This window comes from Mauremys mutica, chromosome 12, assembly GCF_020497125.1.
Source record: "Mauremys mutica isolate MM-2020 ecotype Southern chromosome 12, ASM2049712v1, whole genome shotgun sequence".
Taxonomy (NCBI): Eukaryota; Metazoa; Chordata; order Testudines; family Geoemydidae; genus Mauremys; species Mauremys mutica.
The window spans coordinates 46713335-46734052 of NC_059083.1; the positions used below are offsets into that span (position 1 = coordinate 46713335).

A 20718-nucleotide genomic window follows, 5' to 3' on the forward strand; every position below is an offset into this window, starting at 1 on the left:
TCGGGAGTTTTCTTCGTGTTGGTCTTGTGATGCTGAGGGAGGAAGCTGAAGCATCATTTGAGTTTGTTTCAGTGCCTTCAGTTGGGCTAAGGTTGTGACTCAGAGCACAGGGGTTCCAGCTCTTAACCCCTGTGGGGAATGGACAATGGACCAACTTAATCTGTTGGACAGAAAGTAGCCTGAAAAAAATCAAATGATGCTTCCGGTTCCTCCGTCAGGATCACAAGAGAAACACAAAAAATTCCAAGAGGAACAATTCTTCTCTGCTTTAGTTACCTCCATCACAATCCTCTCCACCTCTTCTTCTGCCTACCTAGCGGCTCTTCGATGGAGAAAGATCCTGGAGCGGATAGAATTTCTGAGATACAAACTGAGAGAGAGGCTTTGAGACCTCCTGATAGGATGTTGACACAATCTAACAGGGCTCTTGGTTGTAGCTGCCTCCTATCTCTGCTCCCTACGTTGTCAATTCTGTGCCCTCCTGAAGCAGCCAAACCAGAGTACCTAGAGCACCCAGTTTAGGGCTCAAGCCCAAACCCGGAGACTAAGAGTCTTACCTTCCCTTTATCAGTGTCTACTGCACTGCTCCCTTCTTCCTCCACCTGTATGTTTGACATCCATACCTGCCCAAGATCCAGCAATGTCAACTTTCTGGTGGGGAATAAACTGAAATTTACCCAACTGGGTGCCTTGAGCGCATGGATTCTGAAGGTATTTACAATTCCCTCTAACTTCTCTTGCCGCTACTCTAAGAAAGCTCCTAAACAAGGGCTCTTCCAATGTTACAAGGGCAATTGAAACCAGACCACCTCTTGAGGTGGAATCAAGAAGCTGTGTCAGGAATGGGAATTGAACCCACGCCACCTGCAGGCGACCAGAAGACAGAGCCTTGAGTCTGTCACCTTAGACCACTCGGCCATCCTGACGCTAGGAAAAAAACAGCTCTCTCAACCCTCCTTTTCTTCAATATTATATGAGCCGCTCAAGGAGGACAAGACAGCATCTCTCGTTCAACACCTACATCACATCTGGTTTTTAGACACCATCACCCTCATCTAAAGTTGCAGATTTCCTACAACCCTGTGCGTTCTGAGGTGTTCTAATCTCCCCCCTCACTTATTAGATGGACACTAGGACAGAGACAGAATAGAGACACTTAGCTTAATGAGAACCTCAAACTCCCGCACGGTGGGCCACAGAGTCAAGCAGCCAGCACTCACAATCGGTACCGGCCTTGTTTGGTTTTTTCCCCCAAACTAGCTCAGCACTCAGGGTGTTGAGCCCTTCTGGAAATCTTGCAAAAGAGTTTGGAGCCTGAATGGAAGTTGAGTTCTTAAGAAAACGATGTTTTTGTTTTGTTTCCCCAAGAAAATTGGGGAAAAAAGATTAATCTAGGGTGAACCTAGTGTCCAATAGTTTCCCTTCCTCCCCAGCCCACTGGCTTGAGGTCTGGGGTAGCTGGAAGGATCCCAGGTGCAATCTGGGGAATGGGCTAGCTTTCCATATCTTTGCTTCGAGAACCTGTTGGTGTGCAATTTTAACAATTTTTTTCACTTAACAAATTTTGTTTTACCGTACTGGAGACATACTGCATCCAGTTATATTGATAGGTATTAAACAATTATCTTTTTTTTTTTTGCTTTAACAGATGTATCAAAACCTTAATTTTTTTTATTACCCAAAACATCTTATGTTCTAAATATCTGCATTTCAGTACATTTCATAGCTATTGCAGTATGTTTTTTTTAACTTTTATTTGTTTTTGTAATAGGTTGTTCTGTAGCTCCTATTAGCTTTTTCTGATTTTCTGAAAGACAAAAATAACATTTTTCTACCCCTTTCAGGGTGGCATTGATTATCGCTTAAAAGATTCCTTTCTTTTACAAATACCCTTGCTGATTGCAGGCAAAACAGAGGAATTACCCCCATATTTTCTTGTGTTTTTTTGTTCTATAGGCAGGCCAGGTTTTAGTGGCTTCTACTTTGAGGATTATGGGGAAATTATTCCACTGTTTAGTTATTAAATTCATGAGGTGGTGTACCTCAGGTTTTTCTTCTTATATAGCAGACCAAGTTTGTAATGTTTTTCCTGCTGTGTTAAGCTTTAAGTTCATTCACAGGTAATAGCTGAGAAGCATCATTACCATATTACCTTAAAGAATTTTTCCAAAAATCATACACACTATACGTTGTTACATGGGTACTTACTAACATTACATTTATTTCAATGTTTAATATTAACAATAACATTAGCATCAAATCTATTAAAGATATCTTGTTATACCATGTCTTTTATTTAGGCAATTTCTTTTGTGCTGGCCGTTCTCAGCTTCCTTTATCAGTTAGGTAATTTGCATCAACACAGGCATGGCTTTTGGATTCAAAGCCATCAGCAGAGCTCAGAGACTCTGTCTTAAAAGGAACACAATCAACTTCCACCAGAGTTTTGATTTCTTTCCACTTTCAACTTCTGCTTGCAAAACACACAGAGATCTGAAAAAGAAAACAGTCTGTTGCGGCTCTTTTTGGAGCCCTAATAGTATTTTAATTCAGTAGCACGTTTCATTTGCATTTCTTTTACCCCTTTCTACAATATACACTGCATATGTCCTAGGAAAAAAGCGCATTCCTTCTATACTACAACTCTTTTTTTTTTTAAACATTAGCCATATCAATTTTTACATAAGGTGTAACTGTTTCTTTTGTTTTTACAGAGTTTTCATGTACCCTTATCAAAGTGACAGTCTGATTACACAGAGCCATTTTAAGGCTCAGTGTTTTTAACGTTGCTTCTTTTTGTTTTGTGCACCTCACCTCTGCTGTTGCTTCAGAGGGTCACTGTTAATTTCTTATTCTTCAGCTACAGCTCTTATCTGCTATTGTTACAAAAAAACCCCAACCAACCAAACAAAAAGACTCCAGAATCTCTCCCTATTCTCCTGATTTTGACTGCCCTATTGCAGCCATGACTTGGTCTTTATTTAAAAACATTTAAAATTTTATAAAGAATCAAGTTACCCCTTAAGGGTTAAATGCTAAATCTCAAAGCCAAACAACACTAATTACCTGTGTCTTGCAAAAAGGTTTATCAGTTTTTAAACTTTAAATTAAAGAATCAAATGATTTTTTAGTGGCATTAAAAACAAAAACAAAACCAATTTATCTTACACCTGCAAAACAGGAGTTTTACAAACCAGATGTGCTGGTTTAGATTCTTAAAACTTTACATATTTTCACAGACAAATAGATACATACACATTTTCTTTTCCTTAACATTCCTTTACACTGCTTTGTTTTTACATAGCTGTATGTATATTTGGATAATTTACAGGCACTCTTCTGGAAAAGGGCCCATTTTCCCTTCAGAATGGCTGCAAAGAAACAAGAATTCTCTCTCTTTAACATGGTCCTTTTTAACATTTTCACAAAGTTTAACTGCGTAATTCTCTCCAGCCTCTGTAGAGTTAACTTTTCACTCTCTTTGCTTAAATCACTTGTTTATCTCCCAGAATGACACCTTTATCACCTCAGATTTCACCATTTTAAGTATTGTTCCAGGGGTTCATGCCTGCACTTACTGCTTTTCTTACTCCTGACACTATGCCCTTAGGGCTTCCAACCTGTTTTTCAGTTTCTTTATCTGTTGCTTGCCTGCTTTTCTGGGCCCGATCCTGCTTTTTTTTCCCAATGAACCATTTGTGAGTGATATTGTGGTCACTTCACAATTTTGAAAGAAATGTTTAAGGAAAGGGACCAGGAAGGGTGGGGGCTAGTTGAGGAGCCCACCCTCCTTGCAGAATTGGTATTGGAACACTAAAGAATCAGTTTTTTGAGGCAGACAACAAAGGGGAACAGAACAAGGGGCTTTTTGTCCTTTTTACAATGAGATGGGAGTATTAAGGGGGTTGGATCGATCCGGGGTGGAGGGAGAACAGGGTAAAGGGGAGCGCTCTTTCTGGTGGTGGGAGAACGGGGTAAAGGGGAGCGCTCGGTCTGGTGGTGGGAGAGGAGGCTTTTAATAAAGCTTTTAACTTATTATTTGAATATTTGAGAAAGGCGAGTTTTGATTTTGTCCAGCTACGATTTGCCTCTTCCCACCGCTGAATGAAACAATTAACCTCTTCTTTAGCCAATTTAGTTTTAGGTTGGCCGAGTTTGTCCTTTAAGATGTCCACTCAGTCTTTGTTCCAAGATTTTAACAGCGGCCACTGAGTTTTGGGATCCCCCTGAGTTAGCCTAGACCATTTTTCCAGAAATTTACAGGAGTCCGGACCCTTCTTACAGGAGTCGGGACCCATCCTAAATATATAAAATGAGCCGGCATTCGTTTAGGGAACTGTCCCTACTTAGACATCTGGTTACCCATACAGGAGGACTTCACACACCAATCGCACAAGAAGAAAATTCGGGTTTGTCAGAGCGATGCACGGTGCAACATACAAAAGGAGCCCACAGGCTACTGCCTCAATCGCCCTTGCTTTCACACCAGGGGTTTTACCCACAGTGCGGTGCGGCTGCGATTGTCCGGATTCCACTCACTCAGACCGCGGGGACAGGAACCCCTTGGTTGGCCGATCCCCAGATGGAGATGGCACCCAGATTCAAACACTCCACAGGAGGATGGATAGACACAGAGACAGGACAGTCCTCAGTCCGGACAAAACACAGTGTCGAAGAAAAACTAAGTTCTCGCTTTTGTTTGGGTGCAGCAAAACCAAATACTTTATTAATTTCTCTAGTGAACACAAGAGGGAGAGAGTGTCATAGGGACTGGGTTGCCCCTAGTCCTGGACGGATCTCTCTCAATTAGTAAGCAATTCATAACAATCATTTATACCTTTGTAACAGACAATGGTTAGTAATCTTGGAGACATTGAAGATAAACATTTGCATTTGTTTATACATAAGCCTATTCGCTATCTTATTTGTCTGCAATACTAGAACAGAAAACAAGACTGCAATTCAGAAGGTCGTAATGACTCTTCACACAATTCTCTCTGTACCACATATCTTACAGCATGCAGGGTCACATCTTAACTTCTGACTAAATTAACTAACATACATTAAGATCCCTTCAAACCTTTATTAATTAATTCATTGGCCTCCACAACAGGAATAATTACCTGACCAGATTCCTGATGTCAGATCCTGGGATCCCTACCAGAACAGAGTGGGAACCACCAGGTTCAATGGCGTAGGCTTCACTGTGGTTGTGCGCCTTTCCGTTCTGGTGGAGGACCGCTCGGGCCAAATGCCCAGGTGCCGGCTGCCACGGTCGTCCTACAAAAACGATCAGGAATCACACAGCCCCAGTGAAGACGGTTGCCATCTCGGTGGAACCTCCAAATTGTCAAAGTTAGACTCAGGACTCACAGTTTGTCAGACCACTCTGTTTTATTAGCACAGCGCTCTGCTAATGACACCCAGATAATGTGAGCACCATGCAAGACACAAACTATCTTATTTATACAGATAAAAGGGTGAGAACTTAACAAGATAACAAAGGAAGCAGAATCAGATAAGTTTACCTTGGCTAGGCATGCATATCTTTTTTCCTTACTAACTATTACCCATCTTCTGTTAATGTTTTGCCATTAGCACCATTGTTTATGCCTAATGTTTCTTTTCCTGGCACCTGTATTTCAACATTTCTTATTTCTGCTTAAAGGTACATACAACATTTCTTTAATCCATTCTTATTTTTACAATATAATTCATTCTACTTTCACAGGATCTATCTTCAGTATCCCCTGGAAAAATAGACTATAGGTAACATTCTTGCAGTGACCAAGATGGAGATGGAAAAATGTCCTCCCAAGTTTTCTTCATCTCTAATTGTTAGAAATTTGGTACATAGGTTACATTTGAATATTTATTAGTTGTAATTCTCATTTCCTCCCATTATTCATCATAAATGAAATTTCTTTTAGTAGAAATCTCTACTCTGGCTTGTATTCACAGCTGGTAACTAAACATACAATTGTGATAGAGGTATTTTAAGGTCTGTGCAGCCAGCTTAAATTAACCAAATTTTTAAAGCCCCATTGATTTGTTTCTTTTCCCCACACCCCTCTTCTTGTCACAACAATGGAGAGTTAAGATTTTTTGGATGCCCCAACAGTGCATGTAATAAACCTTGTGTGATTATTTGTGGTATCTGTCTTGGTTCACTTAAGAATTGGGGATGATCTTATGAAATGTCTAAATCTGTATGAAATTTCTGACAGTGGCTCAGCCCCAACTTTCCACCCCAATGTCCTTCTTCCTGGGCAAAACATCTTCTATTCCACAGTCACCATACCCAAGATGCTGGCCGGCTTCCTCTGGGGGCACCAGGCCATCTCCTTTACCAGCTGCCTCACCCAGTTCCATTTCTTCCACTTCCTGGGCAGCAGGAAGGCCCTTCTGCCAGTTGTCATGGCCTGTGACTGCTACATGGCCCTCTTTAACCCACTGCACTACACACTGGTCAGGAACCCACAGGCCTGCCTGTGGCTGATAGCAGCCACCTGGGCCACTTCATCCCTGAACATGCTGATGCAACAGTCATGACCTCCTGGCTGTGTTTCTAGTGCCTCAGCTGCTTCTATGACTTCCTCTGTGACATCAAGTCCCTGCTGAGCCTGGCCTGCTGCAGTACCTTCCTCAACCTGAGCCTCCTCAAAATCATCACTAGGAGCTTCACACTGAGTTTTTTTGTCCCCAACTTCCTGCTGTACCTCTACTTAATTTCCTACCTCTGGACAATCATGGGAAATCAGGACCAATATCTTTTCTACCTGCACCTCCCACTCCATGATGTCGTTTCCATGCTATGTACCAACTCCCCTGGGGTCTCCTCTGAAAGGAATATTATAGTCATCCACATATACAATGTTGTCATCCCAATTCTGAACCCCAAGATCTATCTGTCAGGAAGGAGGAGGTGAAATTTGCCCTGTAGAAATTGCTGAACTGAAAACTCTTCCATGAAAGAACATGAATAAAAAAAGACACACAAAAGCCTTTAAAACTATGATTAAAACCTTTTAGTCTTTTTGGACTCCAAGATTTTTAAGTACACATTAGATTCCCCCTCTCCCCTCATTTTTTCCCCCTTCAAGGTGTCACTATAGGGCAGTGCTAAGTTTGTTTGGGTGCCCTAATATCATTTCTTGCTCTAACATGTATGCATATTGTTTAACTTTAATTTTGAATTTCCTGTGGGCTTTTATGGGGAAATTACACCTTGTAATATATTCTACCCTAAATTAAGGAGATGTTCTCTAAACCTTGACTCCATCTTAATGACTGCTGGTAGTGAAACTTTGAAGAATAATGGTGAGGAAATTGCCATGAACCATACAAAAAAGATTATGAATTTATTTCCTATTTGCAAAATTTCATTGTTTTAACTAGATGGAAAGTTGGAAAAAAATATGATAGGGCAGAGTTAAGGTTATTTTGGTGGCTTAACTGTGCATTTTCATTCCTTAATATGTTTGGATTTAAGTTTAACCTTAACTTGGAAGTTCTTGGGTTTTAACACTTAATTTTGTATAATTACAACATCCCTGCAATGCATTTCACCCATACTTCCTGATGTAAAACATTGTCTCTGTTTTAACACAGATTTTGTGTGGTACTTGCAAAGGGAAGATGGCAATGGAATATATAATGGCAGCAGGCAGTCTGCACTGGACAATGAAAAACAGGTTGTAGGGGACAATCCTGGCCCTTGAACATAATGAAAAGTTGGCAATGAACTATGTAATGTGGGAGAACAATCTGTGTTATCCACTGAAAGATTGATTCTACAGGAGAAATCACAATGGCAAAAAGGGGTGGAAGGAGCTGAACAAATGTCATAACAGGACTCTTTCATCTCTACGAATTGTGGGGCAACATTAGATGAATTATTAATTATTATTTATTTTTATTACATTAACCCTTTAGGCATCAAATGAGATCAGAACCCCAATGACTTGGAAAAGTAAAAAAAAAAAAAATTAGTGAGAGCCAGTCCCTGCCCCCTAGAGACCTTCCAAAGTACAGTGTTTCAAAGGGAAATATGAGAATTAGGCAACCATGGGCTAGATACACTAAAGAACTTAGGTGCTAATCTGCTATGTTAGGTGCCTAAATCCCCAGGTGACTTTGAATGGGATTTTGCTCCTAAGTCACTTAAGATCTTTTGAAAAGCTTGTCCCTAGTTACTGAAGAAAACAAGAAATCAGGACACAGGTTCTATTCTTGGGTCTCCCACTGACCTGCTGTGTGACCTTGGACAAGTCACATCACCTATCCGTGCCTCAGTTTCCTTTTAGAAGAATTAAGGTAACGGTGCTGTCTCATCTTTCTAAAGTGCTTTATAAGATGTGCATGCAGCTGTGCAGATTCCCTTGCTAGCAGAGCTGTTATTCCATTAATCCAGGAGTTCCCAAACTGTGAGCTGCAGCCCAAAGATGGGCTGTGCCATAGTCTTGAGTGGTTTGCTGACGCAGACATGGGGAGGATGGGGGGCATTGAGAAGTGGACAGCAACTGTGTGGTGGCCAGCAATGGACTCTGCCCAGAGCCGGAGGAGATCAGCACCCTCGCCGGGCAGGTGAGGGTGAAGCGGTGACGCTAGGCAATTGGTGGAGGGCGAGGAGAAGGGGCCATTCCCAAGAGGTGGCGACTCCCAGGGCAGCTGGAGGAGGCTGGAGGGTTCACGGCCATTCCGGCTCTGAGTTGCCATCCCCCGCAATCCATGGCTGACGGGCCTCCTGGATCATCAGCCTCCCAAGCCTCCCAGGGACAATGCCGTGATTGGGTCCATCAGCAGCACAGGTGGGCCTCAGGGATAAAAAAAATTGTGAACCCCTGCATTAAGCAGTGGTGTAGGGCTGCTCTGAACAGAGATTCAGTGCTTTCTGTTAAAAATCCTATTTCAAACACTGAATAGTATTACCAAAGCCTGAAAAGCTTTTGACCAACACATTTTCAGTTTAGGCAGAAAATAATTTTTTTCTGACATTTTATCAAAAACAAAGTCATTTTTTGTCCAAACTGTGTTAGATGGAGAACAGTGACCAGCTCTAGTTCTGAGGTTGAAACAGAGCCTGGCAGGAGCCAAAGAGACTAAAGGAATTAGGCACTGAACTCCCAAAGTGTGGTAATGGGAGTTGGGCACTTGACTCCCTTTGCCGCTTTTGAAAAGTCCAGCCTACATTTTCAGCATAGAAAATAAATCTGCCCTGCAAAAATTAGATTTAAATAGCAGGTTATATGGTCAGGGATGGTCTAAGTACATTTAATCCTCCCTCAGCATGGGAGCATGGACAAAATGACCTCTTGGGGTCCCTTTCATCCCTTCCACCCATTTCTATAACGCTACATAAACAAAGCCTTTGGAACATTTTCATGAAAACAGGTCTCACTCCCAAAGGGTTACAGCACAGAGATGATTAAAAATTGGGATCATAGGCAAATGAATTCCAATGGGATTTGGCCACTCGACTCCCTTGGGCTCCACTGAAAATGGCAGACATAGACAATTACTCTCAGCCTGTTTACAAATTGGATGCAAATATCGTCCAAGAAACTGATGAACAAATGTGGAAGAACTTTTGTGTTTTAATATGGCTAAATGTCAATGTGTACATCTCAAAAGAAACAATGTAGGCTGGGGGCTCTGTCTTAGGAAGCATTGACTTTGAAAAAGATTTTGGGGGCACTGGGGGCAGGCAGGGGGGTAATCAGCTGAACATTAGCTCCCAGTGCAATGCTGTAGGCAAAATACTAATGTAAGCCAGGGATGCACAAGCAGGGGAATCTCGAGTAGAAGTAGAGAGGTTACTTTACCTCTGTATATGGCATTGGTGCAACTGCTGCTGGAATACTGTGACCAGTTCTGGTGTCCACCATTGAAGAAGGATGGTGAGAAATGGGAGAGGGTTCAAAGAAGAGCCACAAGAATGGCTAAAGGATTAGAAAACCTGCCTTATAGTGATAAGCTAAATAGATTGAGCTCTTGGAGTCTAACAAAGGGAAGGTTAAGGTGTGACGCAGAGAAAGGTACGATGTGATCCACTGAGTGGAAGTTGAAGCTAGACAAATTCAGACTAGAAACAAGACGCACATTTTTAACAGTGAGAGTAATTAACCATTGGAACAATTTACCTAGAGTGATGGATTTTCCATTGCTGACAATGTTTAAATCAAGACTGGATGTTTTTCTAAAAGATCTACTCTGGGATTATTATGGGAAAGTTCTATGGCCTGTGTTATAACGGAGATCAGACTAGATGATCACAATGGTCCCTTCTGTCCTTGGAATATAGTTATCTATGAACTCCCGTCCCTTTAAGTTTATCACTGCTTGCCTTTGTGATGCACTGTACCTTAAAATAGCACCCTGTAACCCCCACACGGATAATTGTATATGATTATGATATTTTGTACAAAGGATGCCATGTAAGATATCTAATGAAAGGTTATATGTTGAAACTCATTGTTCTGTCAAAATATCTGTATCATCATTGTAAATGGAATTATGATATTCTGTCATATGGTTGATATGAAATATGTTGTGTGTCTGGGAGATGCCCACAGCTAGCTATCCGGTGGCAACAAAGGAGGTGACTCACATCCGAACAGGCATTAAGCGACCATCACAAGCCATTGACTAGAAGGGTAATTGTAAACAAGAGGTTTACAATTCTGTAAGAGACGGTTGCGTAAGCATCACACAATGGGGATTGCTCAACTCTATGACTCAGTTGTGCAACCGCCCATCAGGTCATGCCAAGGCCCGTATCTTCTCAGGGACATGAGATGAATTGAGAGTATAAAATAAGGGACAGTGGCATCCTGAGACCACCACTCTCCTCCCTCACCAATGCTGAAGGTAACAAGAATGCTGGGAAGACAAAGACTTTGAACTGAGGAGATTGGTCCCAGGCTGAGAAGGAAATTCAATCTGTGTATTAAGAACTGTAGCTTGACTGTGACATCCAGTGGGGTGAGAAAAGCTGTATAATCCAAATCTTGCTTAGTCTAATAGAGTTTAGGATTTAGAATGTGTGTTTACTTTTTATTTTCTTAGGTAACTATCTCTGACCTTTATGCCTTATGTGTTTCTGTAGTTCAACTTATTTGAATGTTTTATCTTTACCAGTGAGTTTGTCTAACGTGCTTGGGCAATTTGCTCAGATTACAAAGGCTGGTGCATGTCCACTATCCTTGGACAAAGTGGCAAACTAATTAATGAGCTTCAAGAGAAGGTCTTGAGCAGTGTAAGATGGTGCATTTCTGGGGTGCAAGACTGGGGCCTGGGGGTATTTGCTGGTGTCTCCCTCTATATTGTTCATGAGTGGCTTAGAGAGCATTCATGCAACTTACTTGGGTGAGTCTCTGTACGTTGGTGGCTGAGTGATAACAGCAGCTGGAGTGATAACAGCTGCTTGTCACCAGGAAAGCATCATGAGAGACAGCCCAGGCTGGAGAGTTAAGGGGAATGAAAATGTTCAGTTTTCCAGTTTTCAGATGGAAACTAAAACATTTTTTGTAGGAAGGAGATTTTGGGGGGGAATTTTTGTTTTGTTGCAAACCCAGTTTTTGGCCAGTAAGTTGTTCATCCTGAAACTTAATGGTGATGCTATAAATGTCAAAGATATCAACTATTTTCCTGCTGATCAAATCAAGCAAGCAAGAAGAGGGCAGTCTCTTGTGAGTGACATTTTAGTTTGAATTGTGAATGGGTGGAGGTTGTGGTCAGAGCAGGGAAGATTAACACCACTCTTTCTTTTGCAATCTGGACTGGGGATGTTCAAACAAAATAACTTTGAAAGCAAGGGTGGCTCCAGGTACCAGTGCAGCAAGCACATGCCTAGGGCTGCAAGCCATGGGGGGCAGCGTGCCGGTCGCCGTGAGGATGGCAGTCAGGCTGCTTTTGTATTTAGGAGCTCAAGGTGATTAGCAAATGATGGACAGAAATATTTTTTTCCTTTCTGATATATATAGCAGAGATGAAAGGGATGTTTTTGAGCACAAGGCGATTAGCAAATGATGGACAGAAATATTTTTTTCCTTTCTGATCTATAGCAGAGATGAAAGGGATGCCTTAAAGCCTAAGGGTCACACCTTCAGCTGGTATACTAGACTGAACTCCCATCCTTAGACCTGTTCTGCTCCAGAACAGGGAGGTGTGCACCCCCACTGTGAGCCCACTGGACAATGGACTCTATTCATTTAATTGAAAATAATCTTCTTCTTCCCCATCATACTCCCATGAACCTTGTTCTTGAAGCTGTAGATGAGAGGGTTTAGCACGGGGATCACCAGGGTATAGAACTTGGACACCATTTTGCTCTGGTTGGGAACAGATATAGTGACTGGCTGGGCAGAGATGAAGAAGGTTGTCCCATAGAACAGACTCATGGCCATCATGTGGGAGGCACAGGTGAAGGAGGTTTTATACCTACCTACTGCAGAGCAGGTCTTGAGAACAGTGGAGGGGATGAAGGCATAGGAGGTGACACCACAGTGACAGCTATGATGACATTGCAGAGGGCAAACACCATGACCTCATTGATGTGTGACATATAGCATCCCTTTTTGTGTCACAATGTAACATTTTGTTTTCCAGTTTTTTTTTAACTTTTCCTCCCCCTTTCTCCTTTCCTTTCTTTTTTTCAATGGCAAAAATGGAAAATGAAGCAAAGGCGGGGGGAGAGGGGAAAGTAAAGAAAAAGAGAGGAAACCAAAAAATGAAAAACTGAAAATAAAATTTTCAATACACATTTTTTGTGAAAAATGGTGAATTAATGAAAAAAGTGCTTTCTGATACTTGTACAGTATTTCACATTCTCAGGAGTTTTCATGAACATTTTTTTTACCAGTTTTTGATTAGTTCAAATGAGCATGTGAGGCCTTAGTTATCACTTAGTTTAAAGTGGGTTAGATTGAAATATAGAGTTGGCCAGTGGAGTTGCAGCCTAGATTTCAATTGAAGTTCTCAATTTACACCATCCGAGTATTGGGCCCCAAACTGGAACAAAACCAAACTCTCAAAACTTCCCACAAAGCAATTTTTTGGATAAAAACCTCATTTTGGATCAATAAAAATATTCCATTCAGATAAAAATCTGCATTTTTAAAATTTTATATTGTATTTGCTAAAATACAATAAATTTTGAAACAGAAAGTTTCTTTTGAAATGAAAAATAGCAACCTCACATTCCAATAAGGTTGAAATGGAGCTTTTGTTGAAATGCTTAGCAAATCTTTTCACAAAAATTCATTTCCTTTTTTTCAAGGAAATTTTGAAGAAATAGACACTTTCCCATGGAAAGTTTCAATTTCAACAAAACAGCATTTTATTTGAAGAAAAAACTGTTCCATGCGTAAATTTTAGATCAGATCTACTCTAAGTGCTTATCTAGCTCTCATCACTGCAGTATCTGAGTGCTTCACAGTCCTCAATAGATTTGGGGACAGATTTTTAGACCAAGTGGGATTTACAAATGTGCCTCACTTCCACTGATTTCAATGGAAATAAGGCACCTAAGTGCTTGTAAAACCAGGATATGGGGCTTCCAGGCCCCCAGAACTTGCCACTTTGCTGCCTGGCAGGTTGCTGGGCCTTTGAGCAGTTTGTGAAGAGGTGGAAACATTTTGAAAAGTCAAAACAAAATATTCTAAACAAAATTTGGGAATTCCTGGTCTGTGGGAAATTAAAATTTTTTTCTTCAATATAACTTTTTTCTTTTTGAAATTTCAGAATTTCCCACAGAATGGGAATTTGAGTTTCCAGCCAGTTCCACTACTGACAGAACAAATTCAGCAGTGTGCATTCACACTTGGCCAGTTGTGCTGGTGCATTGTGTCCACATAGCAACAGGTATTATTGGCCAAAGATGTGTTCCCATCTGGGTAGGGTTAGGTATCCCTGTAGACGTGCGGGCTCACCCCTGCAGCACCTCCTGCTGGTCTCTTCTGGGAATTAGCTTGTTCCAGCTCCAAAGCGCCCTCTGCAGGCCAGTGATCCGTCTGTCCTCTGGCCCCCAGGTCCCTCCCTGGACACAGTGCCCTTTTACATGGGGTGCTGCACCCTGGCAGTAAACCCTTTCTCTTTGGGTTTCCCACTCCCAGGGGAACCTCCACCCTCTATCCCCACCTCGCCTCAGTATATGGCTACTCCCAGTCATGTTGTCTAGCCCCCACGCTCTGGGGCAGACTGAATTATCAGCCTACTCATCACTGGCAAGGTTGGGTTTGGACCTGCTGCCTTGGCCTATCCCTGGGCTGCCCTCTGCACCCCAGCACCTATTGGCCTTATGCTAGGCCGCAGCCTGGGGCTTTCCAGGCAGGAGCTCCCTGGCTCCTCTGCCTTTCCCCAGCCCTGCTCCACTCAGGTACCTTGTCTCTAGCTCCCTGCAGCCAGGCCCTTCTCCCCCTACAGGCAGAGGGAGATTGTTTGGGCTTCTGGCTCACAGCCTCTTATAGGGACCAGCTGTGGCCTGATTGGGGCGTGGCCCAGCTGTGGCTGCTTCCCCAGTCAGCCCAGCTTTTAGAGCTGCAGCTCTCTCTAGGGCTGCTTTAAGCACCCAAGGGCAGGAGTGGGTAACCACTCCACTACAATCCCATTGTCCTTTTCCCCACCTTCTAGCATGCTATCTTGGGGGACATTTTCACTATGCATTGTGGGCTACACTCACACCTCTCAGGGAAATGTTAAACTGATAAATACAGGTAGTCACACCCAACATCCGACTCTCAGAGTTAAATTAATCATTTCAGGGAGTAGACAAAAATACCATTTGACCTGCTAGCCCAATCAAATCTAATCAGTCTAATTCCAAACACACTCAGAGAACTTTCCAGGGTCTGGCTACAGACTGAGCGTCCATGGGTGGCAAGTTTGTAAAAATTTTGGTGGTGCCCAGAACCCGCCCCCCAACTCCGCCCCCCCCAACTCCGCCCCCACCTGCCTAAGGCTCTGGGAGGGGGCTCGGCGGGGGAGGTCTGGGGTGCAGATCCTGGGCTGGGGATTAGGGTGCAGGAGAGGTGCAGGGTGCAAGCTTTGGGATGGAGTTTGGGTGCTGGGTGCAGGCTCCGGGCTGGGGCAGGGGTGGGTGTGCAGGAGGGGGTGAAGGGTGTAGGCTTTGGGACGGAGTTTGGGGTTGGGAAGGGGTGTGTGGGAAGGGGGAGGGAGTTTGGGGATAGGAGGGAGTGCAGGGTGAGGGCTGTGGGGCTGAGGATGAAGGGTACATGATGCAGGAGGAGGCTCAGGGCTAGGGAAGAGGATTGGGCTGTGCGGTGAGGGCTGTGGATGAGGGGTTCATGATGCGGGGGGGCTCAGGGCTAGGGCAGAGGGTTGGGATGTGGGGTGAGGGCTGTGGGGCTGGGGATGAGGGGTTCATGCTGCGGGGGGTCTCAGGGCTGGGGAAGAGGATTAGGGTGTGGGGGGATGAGGGCTCTGGCTGGGGGATGAGGGGTTCATGATGCAGGAGGGGGCTCAGGGCTATGGCAGAGGTTTTGGGTGTGGGGTGAGGGATGTGGGGCTGAGGATGAGGGGTTCATGATGTGGGGGACTCAGGGCTGGGGCAGAGGATTAGGGTGCAAGAGGATGAGGGGTTCATGATGCGGGAGCTGGGGCTGAGGATTAGGGTGTGGGGGGATGAGGGCTCCAGCTGGAGTTGAGGATTAGGGTGCGGGGGGGGGGGGATGAGGGCTCTGGCTGGGTATGAGGGGTTCATGCTGTGGGGGGAGGATCAGGACTGGGGCAGAGATTAGGGTGCAGAGGGATGAGGGTTGGGGCTGAGGATGAGGGGTTCATGCTGCGGGGGGTGGCTCCGGGCTGGGGCTGAGGATTAGGGTGCGGGGGGATGAGGGCTCTGGCTGGGGCTGAGGATTAGGGTGCAGGGGGATGAGGGGTTCATGATGAAGGGGCGCTCAGGGCTGGGGCTGAGGATTAGGGTGCGGGGGGGGGGATGAGGGCTCTGGCTGGATATGAGGGTTTGGTGTTGGAGAGGCTCAGGGTAAGGGCATCCTGCCTTGCCATTAGTGGTGTGGCGCAGGCACTAGGACCCTGCGGCAGCAGACAGCCATTCTGCGGCAGCACAGAGCAGGCAGGGGAGAGACCTGCGCTGCTTTCCCTCAGGCAAGGACGGGGCGTGGCGGGGGGGGGGGACGGGACATGCGGGGGTGGAGGGGTGGCAGGCGGGGGCTGAGACCTGCTCCAGGAAGAGTCACTGCGATGGGGAGGAGACCTGCGGGGGCCGGGGCCCGATCCAAGCAGGGCCGAGGGAGAGACCCAGCTCCAGCTATTGCTGGAGCAGGGCACCTGGCCCTGAATATTCCTGGAGCCCGGGCACCGCACAAATATATAACCTGCCGCCTATGTGAGAGTCTGATCTGTCTCTCACTTACCCTGATGTAAATCAGGAGTAACTCCACTGGAGTCAATGGAGCTGATTCTAACCATTATATCAATTACAAAACCACCCCCTTCCACTCCCAATATAGGTTACAATGCCTTATCTGTTCCATATATAGACAAGAAAGACATATGTTTAAAGTATAACTCCTTACTTTAAGATACTTTAAGAAATCCTGTTGGATTTCATAGGGGGAAAATAAGAGCCACTTCTAATACATATCTCCTTATTTGGAAATATACACTCAGCAATGTTCAATTATACAGTGCTGAGGCTGCTGGGTTTTCAGATGACTTCTCCAAATGGAGATATCTTCCCCCACCATCCTGATTTTGATTGCAATGTCTGAATCTCTCTCTGTTGGTTGAAATGCCAAGTAATTCTAGGGGGAGTGCTCTATTCTGATTTGTCCTGAGGCCCCTGGGTGGAGTTATGGGAGGGAGAGAAAAAGCCATGCAACTTTAAGAAGCCTTGTCAGAGACGAGTCATCAGTTTATGCTATTGTATCTTTATCTCCAGAAGTCACGGGACTGGATGAAAAGGCATTTCTTCATCTCCTGTGCTGGGGTGAAGGAACCCAACAGCATCCTCAACTTCAAATAATTTTCACAGACTGGTGAGTCACCATTCTCCTGCCGGCTAGCGAAAAAGGCAGCAGAGCCGAGACAATCATCATCAATGGCAAATAATATTGAAGAAGTGCCATAAGAGACACAAAGTTCAAAGGACTTTCTTAAGTATGCAGTCTTTATCCTTTTAGTTTTCCATTTTTGCCAGCAGGGATACATACTAATATGCAAACATGCTAATAAGCATTTTGTAACAGCAAAGTATTGGGCGGAAGCAGTATGTGTGTGAATGTGTTTCAGTGTGTCTGGTTGAATCTCCTACACAAGTAATTTATCAGATTTTAAAATCAGAACTAAGTTAAATAATGTTATGCTTTAAGGAGACCACACAGATTTGTAGATTCATAGATTTGTTCTGCTGTCCAGAAGAAGGTGAGAGGCAGATCAGTTGAAAGTCCCTGGGTGAAGATAAAAGGGTGAAAATACAGGGGTGATGTCATGGTAGGGGTCTGCTATAGATCATGAAATCAGGAAAAGGAGATGGATGTGGACTCTCTAGAACAAATAACAAAAATATCCAAAACATAAGACCTGATAATAATGGGAGACTTTAACTACCAAGACATCCTTTGGAAAAGTAACATGACAAAACACAAAATAGTCAACATGTTCTTGGAATGTTTGGGGGACCGTTTCAAAAGGTAGAGGAAGTAACCAGGGGAAAAGCCATTTCAGACTTGATTAGGACTAACAAGAAGGAATTGGTTGAGAATCTGAAGGCTGAAGGTAATTTGAGTGAAAGTGATCATGAAATGATAAATTTAATAATTTGAAGGAAAGGAAGGAGTGAGAGCAGCAGAATAAGGGCATGTACTTCAAAACTCAAAGAAATGGGTAGGTAAGGTCCCATGAGAGGAAAATGTAAGGGAAAAAGGAGTTCATGAGAGTTGGCAGTTTCTCAAAGATACAGTCTTAAAGGTGCTACAGCAAACTATCCCGATGTGGAAGAAAGGTGGGAAGAATAGTCAGAGGCCAATGTGGCTCCATCAGGAGTTTTTAACGTTGTGAAAATGAAAAAGGAATAAAAAAAAAGTGGAAACATAGATTGCTAAGGATGAGTACAAAAGGACAGCACAAGTATGAGGGACAAAATCAGAAAGGCTAAGGCACAAAATGTGTTACACCTAGTAAGGGACATAAAAGGCACTAAGAAGAGGTTCTCTAATACTATGTTAGGAGTAAGAGAAGGACCAAGGAAAGCGTAGGTCCTCTACTTAATAGGAAAGGAGAGCCAATAACTGATAATATTAAGAAGGCTGAGGTATTTAACAGCCATTTTGCTTCAGTCTTCACTAAAAAGCTTCATGGTGACCAGATGTTTAACACAATTCATACTAACTGCAAGGGGGAAGGAACACAAGCCAAAATAAGGAAAGAACAGGTCAAAGAATATTTAGATAAGTTAAATGTATTCATCTCAACAGGGCCTGATGAAATTCATCCTAGGGTACTTAAGGAACTAAATGAAGCACTCTTAGAACCATTAGTGATTATCTTTGAGAACTCATGGAGGATGGTTGAGGTCCCAGAGGACTGGAGAAGGGAACGCATAGTTCCTGTCTTTCAAAAAAAGAGGATGAAAGAGGACCCAGGGAATTTTAGATCAGTCAGAACTTTGGTACCTGGAAAGCTACTGGAACAAATTATTAAACAATCAATGTGTAAGCAGCTGTAGGATAACAGGGTAACAAGTTATTGCCAACATGGATTTGTGAAGAACAAATCATGCCAATTCAAACTCATTTCCTTCTTTGACAGGATCATTGACCTAGTGGATAGCGGCAAATCTGTAGAAATTATATTTCTTGAATTTTCCATTGTCTTAAGCATACTATGGAAATGAGGTCTAGATGAAATTACTATAAGTTGGGTACAATACTGAAAGACTGTACTCAAAGAGTAGCTATCAGTGGTTTGCTGTCAAAATGGGGGAACATATTTAGTGGGATCCTGAAGAGGTCTGTCCTGGGTTTGGTATTATTCAGTAAAGAAAAGTACAAAGTACTATACTTCAGAGGAAAAAAATCAATTGCACAATTACAAAATGGGAAGCAACTGGCTAGGTGGTAGTACTGCTGAAAAGGATCTGGGGGTTATATTGGATCACAAATTGAATATGAGCCAATAATGAGATACAGCTGTGAAAAAGGTTAATATCATTCTGGGGTGTATTGACAGGAATGTTGTATGTAAGACACAAGAGATAAATGTCCCACTCTACCAGGCATTGTTGAGGACTCAGATGAAGTACTAGGTCAGTTCCGGGTGCAACACTTTAAGAAAGATGTGGACAAATTGGAGAGAGTACAGAAGAGACCACAAAATTGATCAAAGGTTTAGAAAACCTGGCCTATGAGGAAAGGTTAAAAAACCCAGGCATGTTCAATCTTGAGAAAAGAAGCCTGAGGGTGGGGGACCTGATAACCATCTTCAAATATATTAAGGGCTATTATAAAGGAGACAGAGATCAATTGTTCTCCATGTCCATTGAGGACAGGAAAAGAAGAAATGGGCTTAATCTGCAGTAAGGGAGATTTAGGTTAGATATTAGGAAAAAATTCTAACTATAAGGCTAGTTAAGCACTCGAATAGGCTTTGAAGGGAGGTTGTGGAATCTCTGTCATTGGAGGTTTTTTGAAGAACAGGTTAGGCAAATACCTCTCAGGTATATGGTCTACATATACTTGGTCCTTTCTCTGTGCAGGGGAATGGACTAAATGACCTTTTGAGGTCCCTTCCAGCCCTACATTTCAATGCTTCTATGATCATCTCCTGATCTCTGTTTTGAGACGCTAAGCTGATTGAGCTCTTTAATTCTCTCACTGTAAGGTATTTTCTCCGCCACTCAAATAATTTGTGGTTATTTTCTGCACCGACTTCAATTTTTGTACATACATTGAGGGCAACTGTATGTTCATGAGCTCCAATTGTGGTGATGTGTCTAAAAAAGCTAATATCTTCTACTATCAGGCATTTATAGACCATGATCAAATCATGTCTAAACCATCTCTTGAATAATTTAAATAGATTGATCTCCTTTGTTAGTTCATTGTAAAAGCTCAACTCATTTCTGTATCTCTTCTCTGCACCCTTTTCATTTTCTCAATGTCCTTTTAGAAGTGTGCACACCAAAAGTGGACAGTTCGTCTCTACCATGCAATATACAAAGGTAATTAACCTCTTGATTCAGAGATAGGTCACCTCAAATGGCTATCTACTGCTCTCACAACAGTGAATGCATTAATACAACAAACCTCTTTCAGGAGTGGAAAAGCAGGCTGGGCTGGGAGGGCTTAGGATAGTGCTGAAATGGAGGAATGAGAGAATTCAAGAAGACCATTGAAAGATTTCCCTCCAAAAATTAACCTGCAGTACTCAGCAGAGTCTGATAATTGCTAATTCAGTTAGTTAAATAGGAGATGCATATCACTGAAAATCCCAACTTCAATAATCTAACATGAGGCAGAATTAACACTTCACTGGAATCAGAGAAACACAGACATCTCTGCATCTTTAGAGGATTCCCTGAACATCTTCAGGTGTTGCCTTAGATTCCAGTCATGAGATCTCAGCTGTCTTTCATCTGACAGAAGAGAAGGGGGGATAGCTCAGTGGTTTGAGCATTGGCCTGCTCAACCCAGGGTTGTAAATTCAATCCTTGAGGAGGCTACTTAGGGATCTGGGGCA

General features: G+C 43.2%; 1 non-coding gene across 1 annotated transcript; it reads right to left on the minus strand.

The window, feature by feature from the left end:
* Nucleotides 1–834: 834 nt before the first annotated feature.
* Nucleotides 835–926, minus strand: TRNAL-CAA. Its single transcript is given in 2 exon segments — nt 835–880; nt 889–926. It is a non-coding gene; the product is annotated as a tRNA-Leu (tRNA).
* Nucleotides 927–20718: the final 19792 nt, after the last annotated feature.